Genomic DNA, 20,551 nt, shown 5'->3' with positions numbered 1-20,551 from the left:
TCTCTTTCTATGCATGACTTTCCCTCTTGATCTTCTAGGCGTGCTTTCTCTAATTTAAATATGCAAATAAAGCCTCATTTACAGTTGTGGCCAAAAGTATTGACACCCCTGCAATTTTGTCAGATAATACTCAGTTTCTTCCTGAAAATGATTGCAAACACAAATTCTTTGGTATTATTATCTTCATTTAATTTTCTTAAATGAAAAAACACAAAAGAGAATGAAGCAAAAAGCGAAACATTGATCATTTCACACAAAACTCCAAAAATGGGCCAGACAAAAGTACTGGCACCCTCAGCCTAATACTTGGTTGCACAACCTTTAGCCAAAATAACTGCGACCAACCGCTTCCGGTAACCATCAATGAGTTTCTTACAATGCTCTGCTGGAATTTTAGACCATTCTTCTTTGGCAAACTGCTCCAGGTCCCTGATATTAGAAGGGTGCCTTCTCCAAACTGCCATTTTTAGATCTCTCCACAGGTGTTTTTTGGGATTCTGGTCTGGACTCATTGCTGGCCACCTTAGAAGTCTCCAGTGCTTTCTCTCAAACAATTTTCTAGTGCTTTTTGAAGTGTGTTTTGGGTCATTGTCCTGCTGGAAGACCCATTACCTCTGAGGGAAACCCAGCTTTCTCACACTGGGCCCTACATTATGCTGCAAAATTTGTTGGTAGTCTTCAGACTTCATAATGCCATGCACACGGTCAAGCAGTCCAGTGCCAGAGGCAGCAAAGCAACCCCAAAACATCAGGGAACCTCCGCCATGTTTGACTGTAGGGACCGTGTTTTTTTCTTTGAATGCCTCTTTTTTTCTCCTGTAAACTCTATGTTGATGCCTTTGCCCAACAAGCTCTACTTTTGTCTCATCTGACCAGAGAACATTCTTCCAAAACATTTTAGGCTTTTTCAGGTAAGTTTTCGAAAACTCCAGCCTGGCTTTTTTATGTCTCGGGGTAAGAAGTGGGGTCTTCCTGGGTCTCCTACCATACAGTCCCTTTTCATTCAGACGCCGACAGATAGTACGGGTTGACACTGTTGTACCCTGGGACTGCAGGGCAGCTTGAACTTGTTTGGATGTTAGTCGAGGTTCTTTATCCAACATCCGCACAATCTTGCGTTGAAATATCTTGTCAATTTTTCTTTTCCGTCTTTGTAGCTGTGTTAGTCTCTGTGTAGCCGGTGGCTTGAATCTCGCTAGATGGATTTCTGCAGTTTACTAGTTCCTGCATGCTGGATGAAGGGCTGTCCTTTCCCTGAATTGCACTAGCTGGATGGCACTGTGTAACTGGCTCTGCAGGATGGAAGACTCTTCTATCTCTGAGGTTTCACTAGCTGGGTGGCCGTTGTTCACTGTGGTCCTGCAAGATGGAAGGCTCTTCTCTCTGTATTCCACTAGCTAGTGAGCAGCTGTTTCACTGTCATGTCCTCACTAAATGAACCGGGATTCATGTAGCTTAACAGGCAGCTAAACCACTATACCGGGGTCTAATAAGAGAGACTATAGTTGAATCTGTGCTTTATTGATTGTAGGGTATATTGATGTGGTGAAACTACAAACAGAAATATATGAATACAATCAGTACTGGGTTCATAGGAATACATATATACATAACATACATATCTGCACTACTAGTTGACCAAGGGAGCTAACTAAGCTGGCTAATATGAGATAGGGATTATATACAGGGAGCATGTTACATACCAGCGATGCTGACACAAGGGGAGTAGAGAAATGAGATGTTCACAAAATGCATGCTTGAGAGAAAATGGAGAACTAGTGGGAAAAATGGGAGCTGGACTTAACCATGATGCTTTGCAACTTACCAGGGTGCTTTGCAAACCTTCCCAAAATGCATTGAGAATGGAGGGAAAGAGAATTCAGGAAGTACAATGCATCATAACATGCAGTTATGACTTTGGTCAGTAGATGGAGCCAAAAACAATGAAAACATTAAATCTATGGCTGAAACTGAATACTATGGATATTCACAGCAAATCATTGCTTATGATTTTATATTATCAAAATAGACAGTTAAAGGTTGTGAATTATGTCGGAGACAGAACAAGCTTACTAAAAAAAAACCAAAACAGACAAACAATAGAAAAACACATAAAATAGACTACAAAATAAGGTTTAAATGGAAAGAGGAATTTGAGTAATTTGATCCATGTAATGAATCTGGCCCTTTGATTTTTCCTCAACATCTTTTCTTATTGAGGTATTTTAGATCCATGAAATGCAGTTTTAACCAAATGTTGCATTTTTTGGGGCTCATCTCACACCTGTCCTTATCTGGAGTGAGGTTTATGGTGGAGTTTTGAATTTGGCACATTATCGTGACTTTTTAAAGTATTTGCGACTTTTGGTGCTAAAAAGTCACAAATCTCTATAAAGACAAAGATAAAAAGTATTTATTTGTGCCAGAACATTTTTACAAAAACATCAGAAAATACTACAATATAAAAAAGTGACTTCAATATATTACAAATGATTTATCGGTCCCTAAATCTGCTCATGATAAATCTCCCCCAATTTTTATACAGCCATGGACCCCAATCTCTCATCAGAGCCAGAGATTTAACAAAAGGCATACTTTACAATGGAGCGGTTTCCTATGTATATAAAATTGCACAGCCCTTTTAGCAGGACGACTGGTAGTTGTCAATGTTTAACTAAATATATAGAATTTATATCACTGAAAAAATGCATGCTCACGCAGGAAATTACCCGAATCTGTCACTATGATGCAAGTTGAATGGTGATCCTTTATGGAGTCTAACAGTTGGAATTTATCATTGTAATTCCCTTTTCTGCCTACAATGTGGCTGTCTTGAACAGAAAGGGGTCATGGTGAAAACAGGAATGTTAAGTCTTTGCACTCTACTGATACATACATGACATGACTTATTGAGAATTGCCATATTTGGGCTGAATCTGCAGTTACGTATCTAAATAACGTCAGCACCAGGCGCTAAAAAATTCTCAAGCTGATGTGTGTTCAGGATGGGGAAGCCAGACACAATTTTTATGGGTAACATGGTGGCTCAGTGGTTAGCATTGCAGCGCTATGGTCCTGGGTTCAAATCCCACCAAGGACTATACCTGCAAGGAGTTTGGGTAGTCTTCCTGTGTTTTAGTGGGTTTCCTTCGGTTTCTCCAGTTTCCTCCTACATTCCATAGACATACTGATAGGGTATTACGATTGAGAGCCCCAATGGGGACAGTGATGATAATGTCTGTAAAGTGGTGAGGAATAGGATGGTGCTATATAAGCGATGCATAATAAATAATATCATGATTTTTTTTAAACCTTTCATCACTATAGAATGTGTGATGTGGACACGTTCCATCAGAGATACACGCATCCCAAAGTGTAATGTAGTCAACAAATGTTCATGTTTACAGCAAAGAAAAATATTCAGGATTGAGAGTCCTCAGTAGTTGATACCTCATGTTTACAGCTTGTCATATGGCACATTAGTAAAGGTTATACAGGACATTATTATCCCTGCAGGGAAGAAAGGAAATATAAGAGGTCAGATCTGGAATTCATGTATATGCCAGGACAGCCAGAGGAATGCCAAGAATGCATGGAGAACTAGACACAGGTCCGGGGATATAAACATTCACACTTTACAGGAAATAGGACATTGTGCACATATGAGGCAATAGACTGGAATGCAACAGGAGTACAGAAAAAATAAGTAATGTGCTGTTGTTTTGATCATTTACTGGTACATGTCATGTGTGAATTTATCGCTCAGAGAACATTAGTTGTGATGTCAGCGGTACAGCAATAGATTTATGGGAGAATAGCTCCTTACATCCAAAAGAACATGCCTCAAAGCAAAGATACATACAGATTAACCCCATATCTGCATGTTAATAGCGTTTTTCAGGTGCCGTTTTCCCTTTTAAAATATCAGACAGACACATAAAGTATAGAGTAGCTTAACTCTAAGTCCATTCTTGGACTGGTCTCTGACGTCCGAGAATGTGAATTATGCTGCCTGTTGTGGGCCTGAGGCTGTGTTGAATTAAAGTGTAAAGTGCCGTGATTTTTCTTTTTATACTAGCTGAAGAGCCCGGTGCTCCCCGGGCATAGTAGCTAACTACGGTTAGTTACAACAAGTTAGGCTGGTTTCACATTTGCGTTTTTTTGCGCTGGAAAAAATCGCATACGTGCGCTTGCGTTTTTTCCCCTATATTTAACATGGGTGCGCATACCTGCGCGCTGGTAAGCGCACGTATGCGATTTTCATGCGCTGCGTTTTTTTGGGGTGTGCGTTTGTATTTTCCAGACGCAGCATGTTGCATTTTTTGGCCCTGCAAAAAAGCGCATGCGCACGTATGCGCACGTTTTGCGCTAAAATTGGCCATTATAGCCTATGGATGCGCATATGTGCGCACTGGCATGCTCATGTATGGGTTTTTTTGCACATGCGTTTTTTTTTTTACCATTAGTTTAGACAATGGAATTTAGGGGTTTGGGTAAAGTTAGGGTTAGTTAAGGGGGTTTAGGGTTAGGGTCAGGTTAGGGTTAGGGTCAGGGTTAGGGTTAAGTATGGTTTGGTTAAGGGTTAGGGTCAGGGTTAGGGTTAAGTATGGTTTGGTTAAGGGTTAGGGTCAGGGTTAGGGTTAGGGTTAAGTATGGTTTGGTTAAGGGTTAGGGTCAGGGTTAGGGTTAAGTATGGTTTGGTTAAGGGTTAGGGTTAGGGTCAGGCTTAGGGTTAGTTAGGGTTTAGGGTTTGGGTTAGGGTTAAGTATGGTTTGGTTAAGGGTTAGGGTCAGGGTCAGGGTTAGGGTCAGGGTTAGGGTTAAGGGTTAGGGTTAGGGTTAGTAAAGTCATGGTTTGGGTTAGTGTGAGGGGCCACCTAATGTTGGAAAAAAACGCAAACGCGGTAAAAACGCACTAAAAACACATACAAACGCATAAAAACGCTGCGTTTTTTTCATGCATGCTCATAAAAATGCTTGAAAAAAACGCAGCAGTTGTATGCTTTTGTATGCGTTTTTTCAATGCGTTTTTTTGTGGGAAAAACGCGCTGCAAAAAAAAGCAAGTGTGAAACTAGCCTTATAATGATTATATATATATATATACACTCACTGGCCACTTTATTAGGTACACCATGCTAGTAAGGGGTTGGACCCCCTTTTGCCTTCAGAACTGCCTCAATTCTTCGTGGCAGAGATTCAACAAGGTGCTGGAAGCATTCCTCAGAGATTTTGGACCATATTGACATGATGGCATCACACAGTTGGCGCAGATTTGTCGGCTGCACATCCCTGATGCGAATCTCCCGTTCCACCTCATCCCAAAGATGCTCTATTGGATTGAGATCTGGTGACTGAGGAGGCCATTTGAGTACAGTGAACTCATTGTCATGTTCAAGAAACCAATCTGAGATGATTCGAGCTTTATGACATGGCGCATTATCCTGCTGAAAGTAGCCATCAGATGTTGGGTACATTGTGGTCATAAAGGGATGGACATGGTCAGCAACAATACTCAGGTAGGCTGTGGCGTTGCAACGATGCTCAATTGGTACCAAGGGGCCCAAAGAGTGCCAAGAAAAAATTCCCCACACCATGACACCACCACCACCAGCCTGAACCGTTGATACAAGGCAGGATGGATCCATGCTTTCATGTTGTTTACGCCAAATTCTGACCCTACCATCCGAATGTCGCAGCAGAAATCGAGACTCATCAGACCAGGCAACGTTTTTCCAATCTTCTACTGTCCAATTTCGATGAGCTTGTGCAAATTGTAGCCTCAGTTTCCTGTTCTTAGCTGAGAGGAGTGGTACCCAGTGTGGTCTTCTGCTGCTGTAGCCCATCTGCCTCAAAGTTCGACGCACTGTGCGTTCAGAGATGCTCTTCTGCCTACCTTGGTTGTAACGGGTGGCAATTTGAGTCACTGTTGCCTTTCTATCAGCTCGAACCAGTCTGCCCATTCTCCTCTGACCTCTGGCATCAACAAGGCATTTCCGGCCACAGAACTGCCGCTCACTGGTTTTTTTTTCTTTTTCGGACCATTCTCTGTAAACCCTAGAGATGGTTGTGCGTGAAAATCCCAGTAGATCAGCAGTTTCTGAAATTCTCAGACCAGCCCTTCTGGCACCAACAATCATGCCACGTTCAAAGGCACTCAAATCACCTTTCTTCCCCATACTGATGCTCGGTTTGAACTGCAGGAGATTGTCTTGACCATGTCTACATGCCTAAATGCACTGAGTTGCCGCCATGTGATTGGCTGATTAGAAATTAAGTCTTAACACACAGTTGGACAGGTGTACCTAATAAAGTGGCCAGTGAGTGTATAAGCTTAGTATAATGCCCCACCCACTCCACATAGCCACATTCACTATAATATCCCACATCATCCCGTCAGCCAGAGCCACCGGACAACTACCACTAATATCCCACAGCATCCCATAATAGCCGCCGGACTACTACCCCTAATATCGCACATCATCCTGTCACAGCCGCCGGACTACTCTTCCCCATGCCCCATGCCCCTATGGGTGTGAGGAGGGGTGAATATTAATTTCACTTTAATAGCGTGCAGCATTAGCAGCCGGCAGACCAGGGCTGTCTCTCCCCTAGGGGCCCCCAGCCCACGCAGCAGCTACAGAGCGGTAAGTCAGGGGGGCCCGGCACCAGTGCTGCCCCCCAGTGCGCAGCATTTATTGAAAGCAATGATGGAGGAGAGAGCGTCAGATGACACTCTCTCTCCCATCATTCCTCTCTGCTGCTGACACAGCCGGTGCGTGATGACGTTATGTGGGGGGGCAGCATTACAATATATCAGGCTGGCTGCATTATACCCTATGAGGGGGCTACATTATATTCTATGGGGGGCTACATTATATTCTATAAGGGTGTTGCATTATACTATATGAGGGCTGCATTATATTCTATGGGTGGGCTACATTATATTCTATGGGGGGCTACTTTATATTGTATGAGGGGGCTGCATTATACTATATGAGGGGTCTATATTATATTCTATGAGGAGGCTACATTATATGCTATGAGGGGGCTGCATTATATTCTGTGAGGCGGCTACTTTATATTCTAAGAGGGGGCTACATTATATTCTATGAGGGGACTGCATTATATTCTATGAGGGGGCTACATTATATTCTATGAGGGTGCTGCATTATACTATATGAGGGGGCTATGTTATATTCTATGAGGGGGTTGCTTTATATTCTATGAGGGGGGCTACTCCAACTCCTGCTACACATACTACCTTATATTAGACCCAGAAATTAGCACATTTTACTTGCATTTATTTTAATGTAGCTACATAGTGGGCCCCAAAAATGATTTTCTCTGGTGGGCCTGTAAGGGAGGGCCAAGACCGTACCTGTACTCCGGTGGCAGCTGCACCCAGCCCTTCCCCTACATGAAACAATAGTATGTTCCTCGGCATTCCTGCATCTCCAGACACATCTTCACTGGGCACTTCCCAGGCCATAACGGTCCCTCTTCTAGGTGATTCACATAAATGGAGACACAGTCCAAGACAGCATTAACATTTTCTTTACTTAGGATTTCGCACGTTACATCCACAGTTGGTACATCATCACATTTACTTGCTTTCTGATCTTTCCCTTGCCTGCTGTCACTTCTGTGCAGTACATGCCCGGACTGGACTGTACTAGACTGCTTCCCAGTTCCTTCCAGGTCTGACCTCAATATGGGTCGCCCTCCCAGGGCAGTGGGGTACTCGGTACCGGGCCGGTGTCAGGGGGATGTGTCACAGCAGCGGTGACCAGGTCCGAGTCCCTGGGCGCACAAGCAATGGGGGAGATGTAGTTAATGGTAGAATAGTTTGTGACGCCACCCGTGGAATTTGGCAAGTAAGATGTTGAGTCAACGCTGCATGCAGATCCGCTGGGACTGATGGTGTGGTGCAGCAAAGATGGTGTAGCTCCCCACAGGTGGAGCTGTAGTCCCAGGGCAGTGTAGGTGCAATGGATGAGGAGAGGCGCAGAATGGTATAAATGTTGTTACCCAGGTGTAGCGGTGCTGGAATAACTGGAGGACACCAGGGTGTGTGGTTCCAAGGCTTTACTCACTGTTTGCAGTTCACACACACGCCTGCCTCCGTACTGTGTTCTCCAGGTCAGGGCTCCAGCCAACCTCCAGCCAGATAGGGTTCTCCCTTCCACACTTCGCCAATATGTGCCTTCACTGAACGACTCCTCCAAATGCGACTTTAGGTGCGAAGCACTCCAGTACTTAGTTACCCTGGAATGCCTCTCTCTAGGTGTTCCTAGTCTCTACTTGTATGACAGGCAGCTGTAGCCTGCTTCAGGGACTCCTCACTGCGTCCCGGCTCTCTATTCAGTTGCTCTTGTGTCCCAAGTCTATGATGGGAGCAAGGCGTTAGTGGCTCACTACTCCTCTGGTCTCTGTTGCCGGACATAAAGATCCAATCAATCTCGGGGACCGGGCCCCGGCCTTTGCGCTCTGGACTGGAAGGATTCTCTATCTTTCTTCAACCAGCTTCCCACCGTCCTTCTATTCTCCTTCGTTCCAATCTGTTCTCTTTCTCTTATGGAAGATTAGGTTATCAATCTTATCAGTCTCCTTCTCTGGTCTTTCTCGTGCCAGCAGCACAGATCACTGGGACCTGCTGCAGCAGGTCCTTCAGACACCCATCTTCACTCTTCTCCCTCTCTCTCCAACTCACTCTACAACTCTCACTCTTCCCACTCTTTTGTATCATCTCACTCCACCCGCCTCCCAGCACATCTCGTGTTACGAAGCAGGGTTCCACGAGGGGTGCTCTGCTAACCCCCAGCCTGAAGCTGTTAGGTGGCCCCACTGAACTATCCTGTGTGTGGAATGCAGGTGTGGAGCGTGGTCAGGAGTTCCCACCTTACCTGGATGGTGGGGCACTACACCTTAGGAGAAGTTGCAGTACCTCTGTAGCGACTGAAGCCTCAGGGGCACCACATACCCCCCCCATTAAACACAGAACGTCCGTGGGCTGCAAGACAACAAAAGTTAGAATACAGGAACACACAAAAAATTTTAAATGCTATTTAACAATACTTATCTAATCTTCCTAATGTAGGAGGCACATTTCTTAAAAGTTACAAACAGGCTAACTTCCTATCTTAGTATCAAAAATTTACTTAAGTGCAATTCTTAATTCAAAGTACTATACTCAACACATTTTCTTTATTACAATTCTTTCTTTTTTTCTTCTTTCTTTTCTCTCTTTCTCTACTGGACGCAAGACACCGACCATCTACACTTGGCCTGTCACCTGTCACTTTCAATTCTTCAGTCTTTATTCAATTCTCACATTCTATCTCAAAACTTTTCTAATTCTCTGTATCAAATATTCTATAAAAGACATTTACTTTTCATAAGACACAACATTATCAAATACGTTATCATAAAACATTCAAAGATTCTTGCAAAGTGCTGAACACTGCTCCCAGCAGGGATTTCTTGCAGTGTCCCTTGAGGTAGACATCATTCTTCGAAAAGTGTCCATTCAAAAACATCATCTTCGCAAAGTGTCTTTGTGTAACCATTATCTTCACAAAGGGGTCCTATATGTAAAACCAAGAAAGGGCACCTAAAGAGGTGCAAACTATGTACAATAAAAGTTTTGGACCAATCAGTGTCTATGATCTCTACAATTCCATTTAAAAAACAACGCTGCCAATCAAAAACTGGGCAACATGATGAACAAAAAGACAAAGGCACAACTGGTGCAAGCAAAACCCTCCTGGGTAACGAGATTTGGAAAATTATTTTTCTTCTACTGGTGATCCCCTCCTGGGGTTCTGGAAACTGAACCATCACCATATTCGAGATAATCATTGACCATTTTTAGGTAGTCCTCTTCCCACGGTGTCAAGCCAGAGATCTTCTCTTTAGGCTGTTGGGTTGGAATTGACGTGGTAATCCTTGGATTCCTAGGCACCTGAGCAGCTTGGGTGGTAACTGGAGGTGGAGGAGCATTAACAGGTCTTTTTGGCAGGTACTGCTCAATAAATTCTGCAGGGATACGTCGTACATTCAAGGCGTACCATCCCCTGAGCCCCTCATGGCGGGTGAAGGTGACATACTCCCCAGGCTGCAGGTTTCTTTTAGGGTGTCCTTTGGGCAAGTGGGATTCAACGTCCCTCCGGCTAAAGAATAAGTCACTTATCCTCTTGGGGTCTGCAATAAATCTGAACCCCCGTTCTTGATTGACGTTAAGGACTTGCCCCCATCCTGCGGCATCCTGGGAACTGTAATGCCCAGCACAGGTCCTCTCCTTTCTCTTCAGATCCGGGCCCAGTACAGCCAATCTCCTCTGCTCCCTCTCCCGGTACTCAGCTGCCAGCTTTTTAATGGTGGCTCAGCAATAGGCCTCATTCTGCTCCTCCTCCTCCCGGGACCTGCTTTTGCCTACTGGGGCCTGCGGTACCACCGTTGGGGGTTCCGGTGTCTCCCCTCGGGGACTGGCTTCCCGGTCCCAGACCAGGTCTAGTACTACCTGGCCGGCCGCTGCAACAGTGGGGCAACCCCGGGTCTTCTCGGGTGAAGGGGCGCCGGACATACCTGAGGTCTCCCGGCGGTGCGGCCTCTGTTCCGGTGCAGGTGATGAAGGAGCAGGTGCGGACTCTGGATCCGCATGGGTCTCCGTGGGGACCGGCGCAGCCAGGTCCAGGCGGGAGCTCCGCTTCCACCCCTGGGTTCTCCGATAACTTCTCCGGGCAGGTGGCGCTCAACCGCACTGTCAGGGTAGATGCGTAGGTCAGCGCTGTCCAGGGACAGTCCGGTGTGGTAGCGGCAGGTACCGATGGAGGGGGTACCGCTGGTGTAGGCCCTGCCGGGGCGCACTGCCATCTCAGCCTCTCCAGCGCTTCTCTTCTTAGCTGCAGACGAGTAGACAGTTCCGTGATCTCATCCTGTAGCTGCCGGCAACTCATGCCAGTTTCAGGGTTGGAGCCGTCAGCCATGGCGCCGGGGGTTTGCGTTTCCCCGCACTCCGCAGGCCTCCTTCCCTCACTCTCCAAAATGGCGTTCTGATCTTCTCTTTGCTCTGCCCTTCTGCTCGCCACTGACTTCCTCTGCCTCTCCTTCCGGGGGCAGCGTCTTCTTCCAGCGCCTCCATACCAAGCCAGTATACGAACCCCTCGGGGGTGGGTTATGCATCTGTCACATAGTAATTCAGGCAGGGAAGGCCCAAGACTCTTCGCGGTCTTTTCTTAGGACCTCCCATCTCTTCACGTCCTTCTTCTCCGCGCCAGCGGCCATTTCTAATGTCCATTTTACAGTCTATTAAATTTGGTCTTCTGCACATTTTCAAAAGTTGTAAATCCAAGGCACACAGAACCCGATGGCATCGGGTCTCGTCATCCTGTTCGTGACGCCAAAATTGGGTCGCCCTCCCAGGACAGTGGGGTACTTGGTACTGGGCCGGTGTCAGGGGGATGTGTCACAGCAGCGGTGACCCGGTCCGTGACCCTGGGCGCCCAAGCAATGGGGGAGATGTAGTTAATGGTAGAATAGTTCGTGACGCCACCCGTGGTGTTTGGCAAGTAAGATGTTGAGCCAACGCTGCATGCAGATCCGCTGGGACTGATATTGTGGTGCAGCAAAGATGGTGTAGCTCCCCACAGGTGGAGCTGTAGTCCCAGGGCAGTGTAGGTGCAATGGATGAGGAGAGGCGCAGAATGGTATAGATGTTGTTACCCAGGTGTAGCGGTGCTGGAATAACTGGAGGACACCAGGGTGTGCGGTTCCAAGGCTTTGCTCACTGTTTGCAGTTCACACACACGCCTGCCTCCGTTGTTATGATTAAGTCACCGTAGGAGGCAAAAACAGAAATGCTAGCTAAGTCCAGAAAACCAGAGAAGTTGGCAGCTATCGGATTGCAGACCCCTGAACCTATCAACACAACTAGCAGTAGCCGTGGGGGGTTCCTACGATGCCCTAGACCCCTCGATCACAGCCGGAGAATTAAATAGGCCTAAAGAAAGAAAGGGGAAATCTAAACTGCCCCAGAGCAGACCCCAAAGCAATAGGCAGCCCCCAACATATAATGACGGTGAAGCAAGATGAAAACACTAACACAGACAGAAAGATAGACTAAGCAAAGACGGGGCCCAAGCTAACTAGATAGAAAAGGACAGGAAGGCTGCTGTCTGCAATCTGTGAAAAACCCTATGAAAATAAGAGCCAACAGACTGACAGTGAAAAAGGCCCTGAAGACGCTAGGCTTTAAAAAAGCTATGTCAGTACTCAGGAATATTCTGAAGACAGAGCAACAGGCAAAAGGACATTCAGCTCACCCCAGCAGGTAATGGCAGAATCCAGAAAAGGAAAACAAAAACAAATGCTAACAGGCAAAGCAAAAAACTTAGCTTTAGAGGAGCAGGAATCAGACTGGTGTCCTAGAAGTCCACAGAGAAATCACCCGCAGGGCAGAAGGACGTCGGCAGCCTTATATCCAGTCCGTGACTCCACTCAGCCAGTCATCCTCATTAGGCTCAGGTGCCTGATAATCAGGCTCATTACCTTCCTTTACCAGAATAGGGAGTTCACCAGACCTCAGTGACGAAGGGGAAAATGAACTCACAACACTCCGTACTGTGTTCTCCAGGTCAGGGCTCCAGCCAACCTCCAGGCCAGATAGGGTTCTCCCTTCCACACTCCGCCAATATGTACCTTCACTGAACGACTCCTCCAATGTGCCTTTAGGTGCGAAGCACTCCAGTACTTAGTTACCCTGGAATGCCTCTCTCTAGGTGTTCCTAGTCTCTACTTGTATGACAGACAGCTGTAGCCTCCTTCGGGGACTCCTCACTGCGTCCCGGCTCTCTATTCAGTTGCTGTTGTGTCCCAAGTCTATGATGGGAGCAAGGCATTAGTGGCTCACTACTCCTCCGGTGTCTGTTGCCGGACATAAAGATCCAATCAACCTCGGGGACCGGGCCCCGGCCTTTGCGCTCTGGACTGGAAGGGTTCTCTATCTTTCTTCAACCAGCTTCCCACAGTCCTTCTATTCTCCTTCGTTTCGATCTGTTCTCTCTTATGGAAAGTTAGGTTATCAATCTTATCAGTCTCCTTCTCTGGTCTTTCTCGTGCCAGCAGCCCAGATCACTGGGACCTGCTGCAGCACATCCTTCAGACACCCATCTTCACTCTTCTCCCTCTCTCCAACTCACTCTACAACTCTCACTCTTCCCACTCTTTGGTATCATCTCACTCCACCCACCTCCCAGCACATCTCGTGTTACGAAGCAGGGTTCCACGAGGGGTGTTCTGCTAACCCCCAGCCTGAAGCTGTTAGGTGGCCCCACTGAACTATCCTGTGTGTGGAATGCAGGTGTGGAGCGTGGTCAGGAGTTCCCACCTTACCTGAATGGTGGGGCACTACACCTTAGGAGAAGGTGCATTACCTCTGTGGCGACTGAAACCTCAGGGGCGCCACAAATACAATGACATTTCCCTCAACCTGTTTCACCCCAGACACGAACTCATCAATTACTACGCTTCGTGACCCCCCGGTGAAGCATCCTGCCCATCTGTACTGATGTCGACAAAGTGCCAACTCCTTTCATCTGCTTAGTCCAGCCAACTTCTGCCCTAAAAGCATTGGCCCAATGAGAAAGATGCCAGATCTTGTTTTTCCTGTTCTAATCCACTGCTAAGACCTGCAGTGACTGTGGGTAACGTGGGCAATAGCGACTTAACGTTACGTGACTGCCAAGCTGTCCGGGCCTGTAGCCCATGTGGACTGTTGGGCACCCTGGCCCCGTCTGACTAAACCACCCTTCCTCACTAACCTTACTCTCAGCACCCCTCCTACAATTAACCCTCTAAGAACCTACTATCAGGCCCCACTAGTATACTCCCACCTAGTGGCCCGCAACATAACCCCCACCTAGTGGCCCGCAACATAATTACAACTACCCAGCCTATTGGAAAACTATATACTAGGAGTGCCCTCCTCTAATGTCACAATAAAGGATGCACTAACTTTCCCTAACTGTGCATACACAAATGACACATAGTATACATGCAGTATAATCTTACAAAAACATGAGGGAATATATACAATTATCTATACAATGGTAACACATTCAAGTGGCAATATCATAAGTAATGAGTGGTAATACATTGTTATACATGTAGCAGTACAGCAGGCAATAATCATAAAAACACGTCTGTAAACATTATAAACTAGAAGACAGTCAGAGGGAAGGGATGCATAAAAGACACATATCTTACCCCCCTTACAGGCCCAAGGTGCTCCAGTCTGACTCTGCCCACAGTGTATGCTGCGGATTGCAGTTTACGCCTGTCATCGCTCCCACTGATCAGTGCGTGTGATGACGGGAGTTGTCAAAGAGAAGAGTTGCCGGACTAGCAGAGGTCTAGGGTAAGGTGAGTATCTGCAGAGAGGTGGGCAGAATCACAAGCCAGAATCTTTGAAAAATCATGAAGAACAGGAGAAGTCCCAGAAGATTGGAGAAGGGCAAATGTTTTCCCTATCTTCAAAATAGGAAAGAAAATGGAGCCAGGAAATTACAGGCCAGTGAGCCCTGCTTCTATACCAGGAAAGATCTTTGAACAAATTATTAACCAACATGTTTGTAAGCACTTAGATAAGAATACAGTAAGTAACCAGAGCCAGCATGGGTTTGTAGCAAACAAGTCATACCAGACTAACCTAATTTCCTTCTATGATGGAATCACTGACTGGGTTGATCACTGAAATAAGATAGATATAATATATCTCGATTTCAGCAAAGCATTTGATAAAGTATCTCATACTATCCTTATTGAAAAAATGACCAAGTATGGGAATGACAAGGCTACGGTTACGTGGATTCATATCTAGCTCAGTGATTGTACTCAAAGAGTGGTAATAAATGGTTGCACATGCAATTGGAAGTGTTTCAAATGGGGTACCACAAGGCTCCGTCCTAACCCCAGTGTTGTTAAACATTTTTATAAATGATCTAGATAAGGGAACTCAAGGTAAACTAATCAAATTTGTAGAGAGATATCTGGATATGAGGGATAGCTAACACTAGAGAAGACAGAAAAAGGATTCAGAGAGATCTAGATAAACTTGAACAATGGGCAGCGATTATTAGAATGGTATTTAACAGGGAGAAATGCAAAATTCTACATCTGGGCAAGAAAAACTAAAATTATATCTACAGAATGGGAGGATTAAAACTAATCAACAGCAAGTGTGAAAAACACTTTTTTGGTGAGCGGACTGCAAAGTATGTCCTTCGAGGAATGGCTAAAGGATCTTGGAATGTTTAGCTTGCAAAAAAGAAGGCTAAGAAGAGACTTAATAGCAGTCTACAAATACAGTGCCTTGCGAAAGTATTCGGCCCCCTGGAACTTTTCAACCTTTTCCCACATATCATGCTTCAAACATAGAGATACCAAATGTAAATTTTTGGTGAAGAATCAACAACAAGTGGGACACATTTGTGAAGTTGAACAAAATGTATTGCTTATTTTAAATTTTTGTGGAAATTCAAAAACTGAAAAGTGGGGTGTGCAATATTATTCGGCCCCTTTAACTTAATACTTTGCTGCGCCACCTTTTGCTGCGATTACAGCTGCAAGTCGCTTGGGGTATGTCTCTATCAGTTTTGTACATCAAGAGATTGAAATTCTTGCCCATTCTTCCTTGGCAAACAGCTTCAGCTCAGTTAGATTTGATGAAGATCGTTAGTGAACAGCAGTTTTCAGCTCTTTTCAGATTCTCGATTGGATTCAGGTCTGGACTTTGACTTGGCCATTCTAACACCTGGACCCAGGGCTGCCACTAGAATTTCGGGGCCCCATTATGGCAAAATTTTTTGGGCCCCCTTGATACTCCGCCCAGACTCTACCCCTCGTACTGTCCACAGCTCCACAGCGCTCTCTTGATAAAACTCCACTTTTCACCAATCATACATTAACAGTTCCCATCACCAGATCACACATATAGCCAGCAGCTTTTGTTTTGGCCAAAAGATTTTTTAGGCCACCATGACAAGGTAGACTCTTTTGGCCGAGCATTATTCTACTCTGTCCTATTAATCATTTGTTAAAATATCCAATACAATTTTGGTATATTTTTATTTATTTTTCAATTTTTAAAATGACCAATAATATCACATATAAGGGACAAATACCACCGCACCATGACCAGACACCATATTTCCACCACATAGTGACCTATAATACCAACTACAAGGGACAAATCCACCACACCATGTCTAGACCACATATTACCACCACAGTGACCGAATAATATCACATACAAGGAACAAATACCACCACACCATGTCCAGACCACATATTACCACCATATAGTGATCAAATAATAGCACATACAAGGAGCAAATACAGCCACACCATGGCCTGACAACATATTACCACAACATAGTGTCTGAATACTACAATACTGACCTTTAATAAAAAAAACAATACTAATATCACCATAAGTGCCATTATATACAGGAGATATGTACTTAGTATGCAGTGACTGTGTACAGGTAATACAGTGATCACCAGTGATATTATACACAGAAGCTCTGTATACAGTATCAGTGTACAGGTAATACAGTGATCAATAGAGACATTATACACACAAGCGCTGTATATATTTTGCAGTTTATACAGTGATCAATCAATGACATTATACACAAGAGCTCTGTATATAGTGTCAGTGTAAAGGTAATACAGTGATCACTGGTGACATTGTACATAGGACCGCTGTATAAAGTATACAGTGTATAGTGTCAGTGTACAGGTAACACACTGGCTCACCAGTGATGTCTCTATATGAAGTTCTTCATCTGTGCTTTACATCTTCATCCAGCACAGACCGCCATCACTTCTTCCAACCAGGGTTTGTCTCTGCAGGAAATAACACACTTATCTTGAGCACCGCTTGCAGAACACATTACTTAATTTTTTCCCAACTTCTACACTACACCAGATGAAGAAAAAAGGCGACATAGTGTCGCTTTGTACAGTAACGGGCCCGCCCCCCATTTAAAACAGTCTCCTCAAAAAATAAAATAAATACATGACTGCAGAAATAATATCCCTTAATTAGCCCCTATAGTAATAATATCCCCCATCCTGGCCCCCGTGTGTCTCATTCCTGGCTCCAGCCATATGTTCTCCCATCCTGCCCTCATAAATATTCATTCTTCCCCCTTGTGATGTCCCGTGATCCTGCCCCATCTGTCCCATGATCCTGCCCCATGATCCTGCTTCATCTGTATCCATTGTATCCATCCTGCACCATGTTTCTCCATCCTGCGGCATGTGTCTTCATGCTGCCCCATCTGTCTCCATCATACCCCATGATTCTGTCCCATCTGTCTCCATCCTACCCCATGATCCGCCCCAGTGTCTCCATCCTGCCCTGTGTCTCCATTTTTGCTCTCTGTGTCTCCATTTTTTCCCCTGTGTCTCCATTCTTCCTCCTGTGTCTCCATTCTTGCCCCCGTGTCTCTATCCTGCCCCCTGTGTCTCTATTCTTGCCTCTGTGTCTCCATTCTTGCCCCGTGTCTCCATTATTCCCCCTGTGTATCCATTCTTCCTCCTGTGTCTCCTTTCTTGCCCCCTATGCCTCCATTATTGCCCCCTGTGGCTGCATTTTTCCCCCTGTGCCTCTATTCTTCCTCCTGTGTCTCCATTCTTGCCCCCTATGTCTCCATTATTGCCCCTTGTGTCTCCATTCTTGGCCCCTGTGCCTCTATTCTTCCTCGTATGTCTCCATTATTGCCCCTGACTCCATTCTTGTCCCCTGTGTCTGGCGTCGAGTTTCCCCCACTGCACAGGGGGAATCTCAAGCCATGTCCTCTGCGGTCTCCCATTCCTCTGCAGCCACAAAGATTCTTGCTCAGCAAAGACGTCGGTCCAGGCGTCTTGCCCTGGCTGATGCTAGGCGACTGTTTGCTTCTTCTGGCTCTGCTATAACTCCATCCTTGAGTCAGCAGCAAGTAGATGCTCCTGGGACTAAGTCCTTTTTTTTGGGTAGTGAGCATGCCCATGGGACGACCTCTCATTGGAGGCCGGAGGTCACATGCGCAGGTCCCGTTCGTGCTTGGATTGGTCCACTACTGGGAAGGTCCCAGAAGGATGCCGCGATAAAAGAGCCACATGGCCGCTTGGCCATGCGCTAGTATAGACTCTTATTGTGTATTGTGTGAGTGATGATGGATGCATGTATCTGGTGACTGACTCATTATGACTCCCCTCCCTTGGATACATATGATATAGGGCTATAGAGTTAGAGTCAGCGCCTACTAGTAGCTTGGTCTGCGCCACAGTGCTTCCACATCTCAGCACCTCACTAAGCGCCATATGGTGCTGTCCAGAGCTGGGCACCTTCAGTACCACATTAAGCACCGGCATCTACCAGTGCGACGCTGTGCGCCAGTCTAGCGCTTTCCTCCACTGTTCCAGGTGGTTAGTGGCATCCGCCAGAGCAGTGCAGTTCGTACATAGTGCGCTTTAGTTATTTGTTTCTTCTTGGCACCACTGTTGCGGTGCCGAGCACTAGTGAAAAAGGAGAAAAGCACTACCATGAATATGCACACTACACCATATTTGATGAGAAACTGTTTGCAAAAACTTTATTGGCAGAGAAACTGGACAAGTGCATAATAAAACTCAATTGAAATCAAGGCACAGTACCGGGTACCTGCCAAAGCAAGGGAAAATAACATGCATGTAATACATACAATATGAAATATCATGCGGTAAACCTGATGAGAGACATGTGATACAATATAAGATATCAAATACCATGCGATGAACCCAATAAAAAACAATATGTTACACCCGCAAGGATATATATGGCTGACACTATAAAATGATGTAGGGACAAGATTATGTGTCAAGTCCTATATACATATAACTGCAGGGCTGCTCAGGAGTAAAAATGATCCTATGAAGATGAATAATATGTAATATACTGCGGCCAAAGAGAATAATCAGGCCAAGTGGCACAAAATATATACATATACAAGCGAGCCAGCCCCAGCCCAGAAAACAATGGGTTAAGAACGGCTCTAGAAATGTAGCCCCTGACGAAGCCGTACCTGCTACGACGATACGCGTGGGGCCACCTTCCTGGGCTCCCACTCTGGGTCCTGCCAGCTGCAATTATGCACGGATGATTTCTGTCTGGTAAACCTTATTCCCCTGTGCTTTCACTATATCCTGCACATTTGGGGTTGCGTTTATAGAGCAGCACTTAACCCATTATTTTCTGGGCTGGGGCTGGCTTGCTTGTATATATTTTGTGCCACCTGGCCTGATTATTCTCTTTGGCCGCAGTATATTACATATTATTCATCTTCATAGGATCGTTTTTACTGCTGAGCAGCCCTGCAGTTATATGTATATAGGACTTGACACATAATCTTGTCACTATATCATTTTATAGTGTCAGTCATATATATCCTTGTGGGTGTCACATATTGTTTTTTATTGGGTTCATCGCATGATATTTGATATCTTATATTGTAACACGTCTCTCATCAGGTTTACCGCATGATATTTCATATTGTATGTATTACATGCATGTTATTTTCCCGTGCTTTGGCAGGTACCCGGTACCGGGCCCATGATTTTAATTGCGTTTTATTATGCACTTGTCCAGTTTCTGTGCCAATAAAGCTTTTGCAAACAGTTTCTCATCAAATATGGTGTAGTGTGCATATTCATGGTAGTGCTTTTCTCCTTTTTCACTGCATTTTTTACTACCAACCTTGCACCTCCCTTAATTTATATATTATTTGTAGTGCACCCTTCTATATACAGTGCCGAGCACTAGTGTGACTAGAGGGACTCTAACCCAGTGTCTCAGGGGTAGAGTCCTGTGTCTATACACCAGTGCTCACATTGCCGAGCTCTGTGAGCATAAACAGGCTGCGCCATTTGTGTTTGCGGTCGGGCGGCTCTGTGAGGTAAGAGAGTCTGCCTCTGTACACACTAGGTGGAGTTAACCCCATGTGTTCCTCTATTGTACCGCCATATAACGTCCGCCATTACCTAGCAGCAGTTTGTCATCTCTGCACGGTGGACTCCGGGTTGCGATCGCACTTTATTATATTTTATATTTAGTGCGATCTGCAACCCTAACACCCTGTGTCTCCATTCTTCCCTCTGTGTCTCCATTCTTCCCTCTGTGTCTCCATTCTTCCCCCTGTGTCTCCATTCTTCCCCGTGTCTCCATTCTTCCTCCTGTGTATCCATTATTGCCCGTCTCCATTCTTGCCCCGTGTCTCCATTCTTGCCCCCTGTGTCTCTATTCTTGCCCCTGTGTCTCCATCCTGCCCCGTGTCTCCATTGTGCCCCCTGTATCTCCATTCTTGCCCCCTGTGTCTCCATTCTTGCCCCCCTGTGTCTCCAATCTTCCCTCCGTGTCTACATTCTTCCCCCTGTGTCTCCATTCTTGCCCCTGTATCTCCATTCTTGCCCCTTGTCTCCATTCTTGCCCCCTGTGTCTCCATTCTTCCCCGTGTCTCCATTATTGCCCCTG

Source organism: Dendrobates tinctorius, unplaced genomic scaffold, assembly GCF_039654945.1.
Source record: "Dendrobates tinctorius isolate UK_male_01 unplaced genomic scaffold, ASM3965494v1 ptg000004l, whole genome shotgun sequence".
NCBI classification, from domain to species: domain Eukaryota; kingdom Metazoa; phylum Chordata; class Amphibia; order Anura; family Dendrobatidae; genus Dendrobates; species Dendrobates tinctorius.
This window is presented reverse-complemented; position numbering follows the sequence as displayed.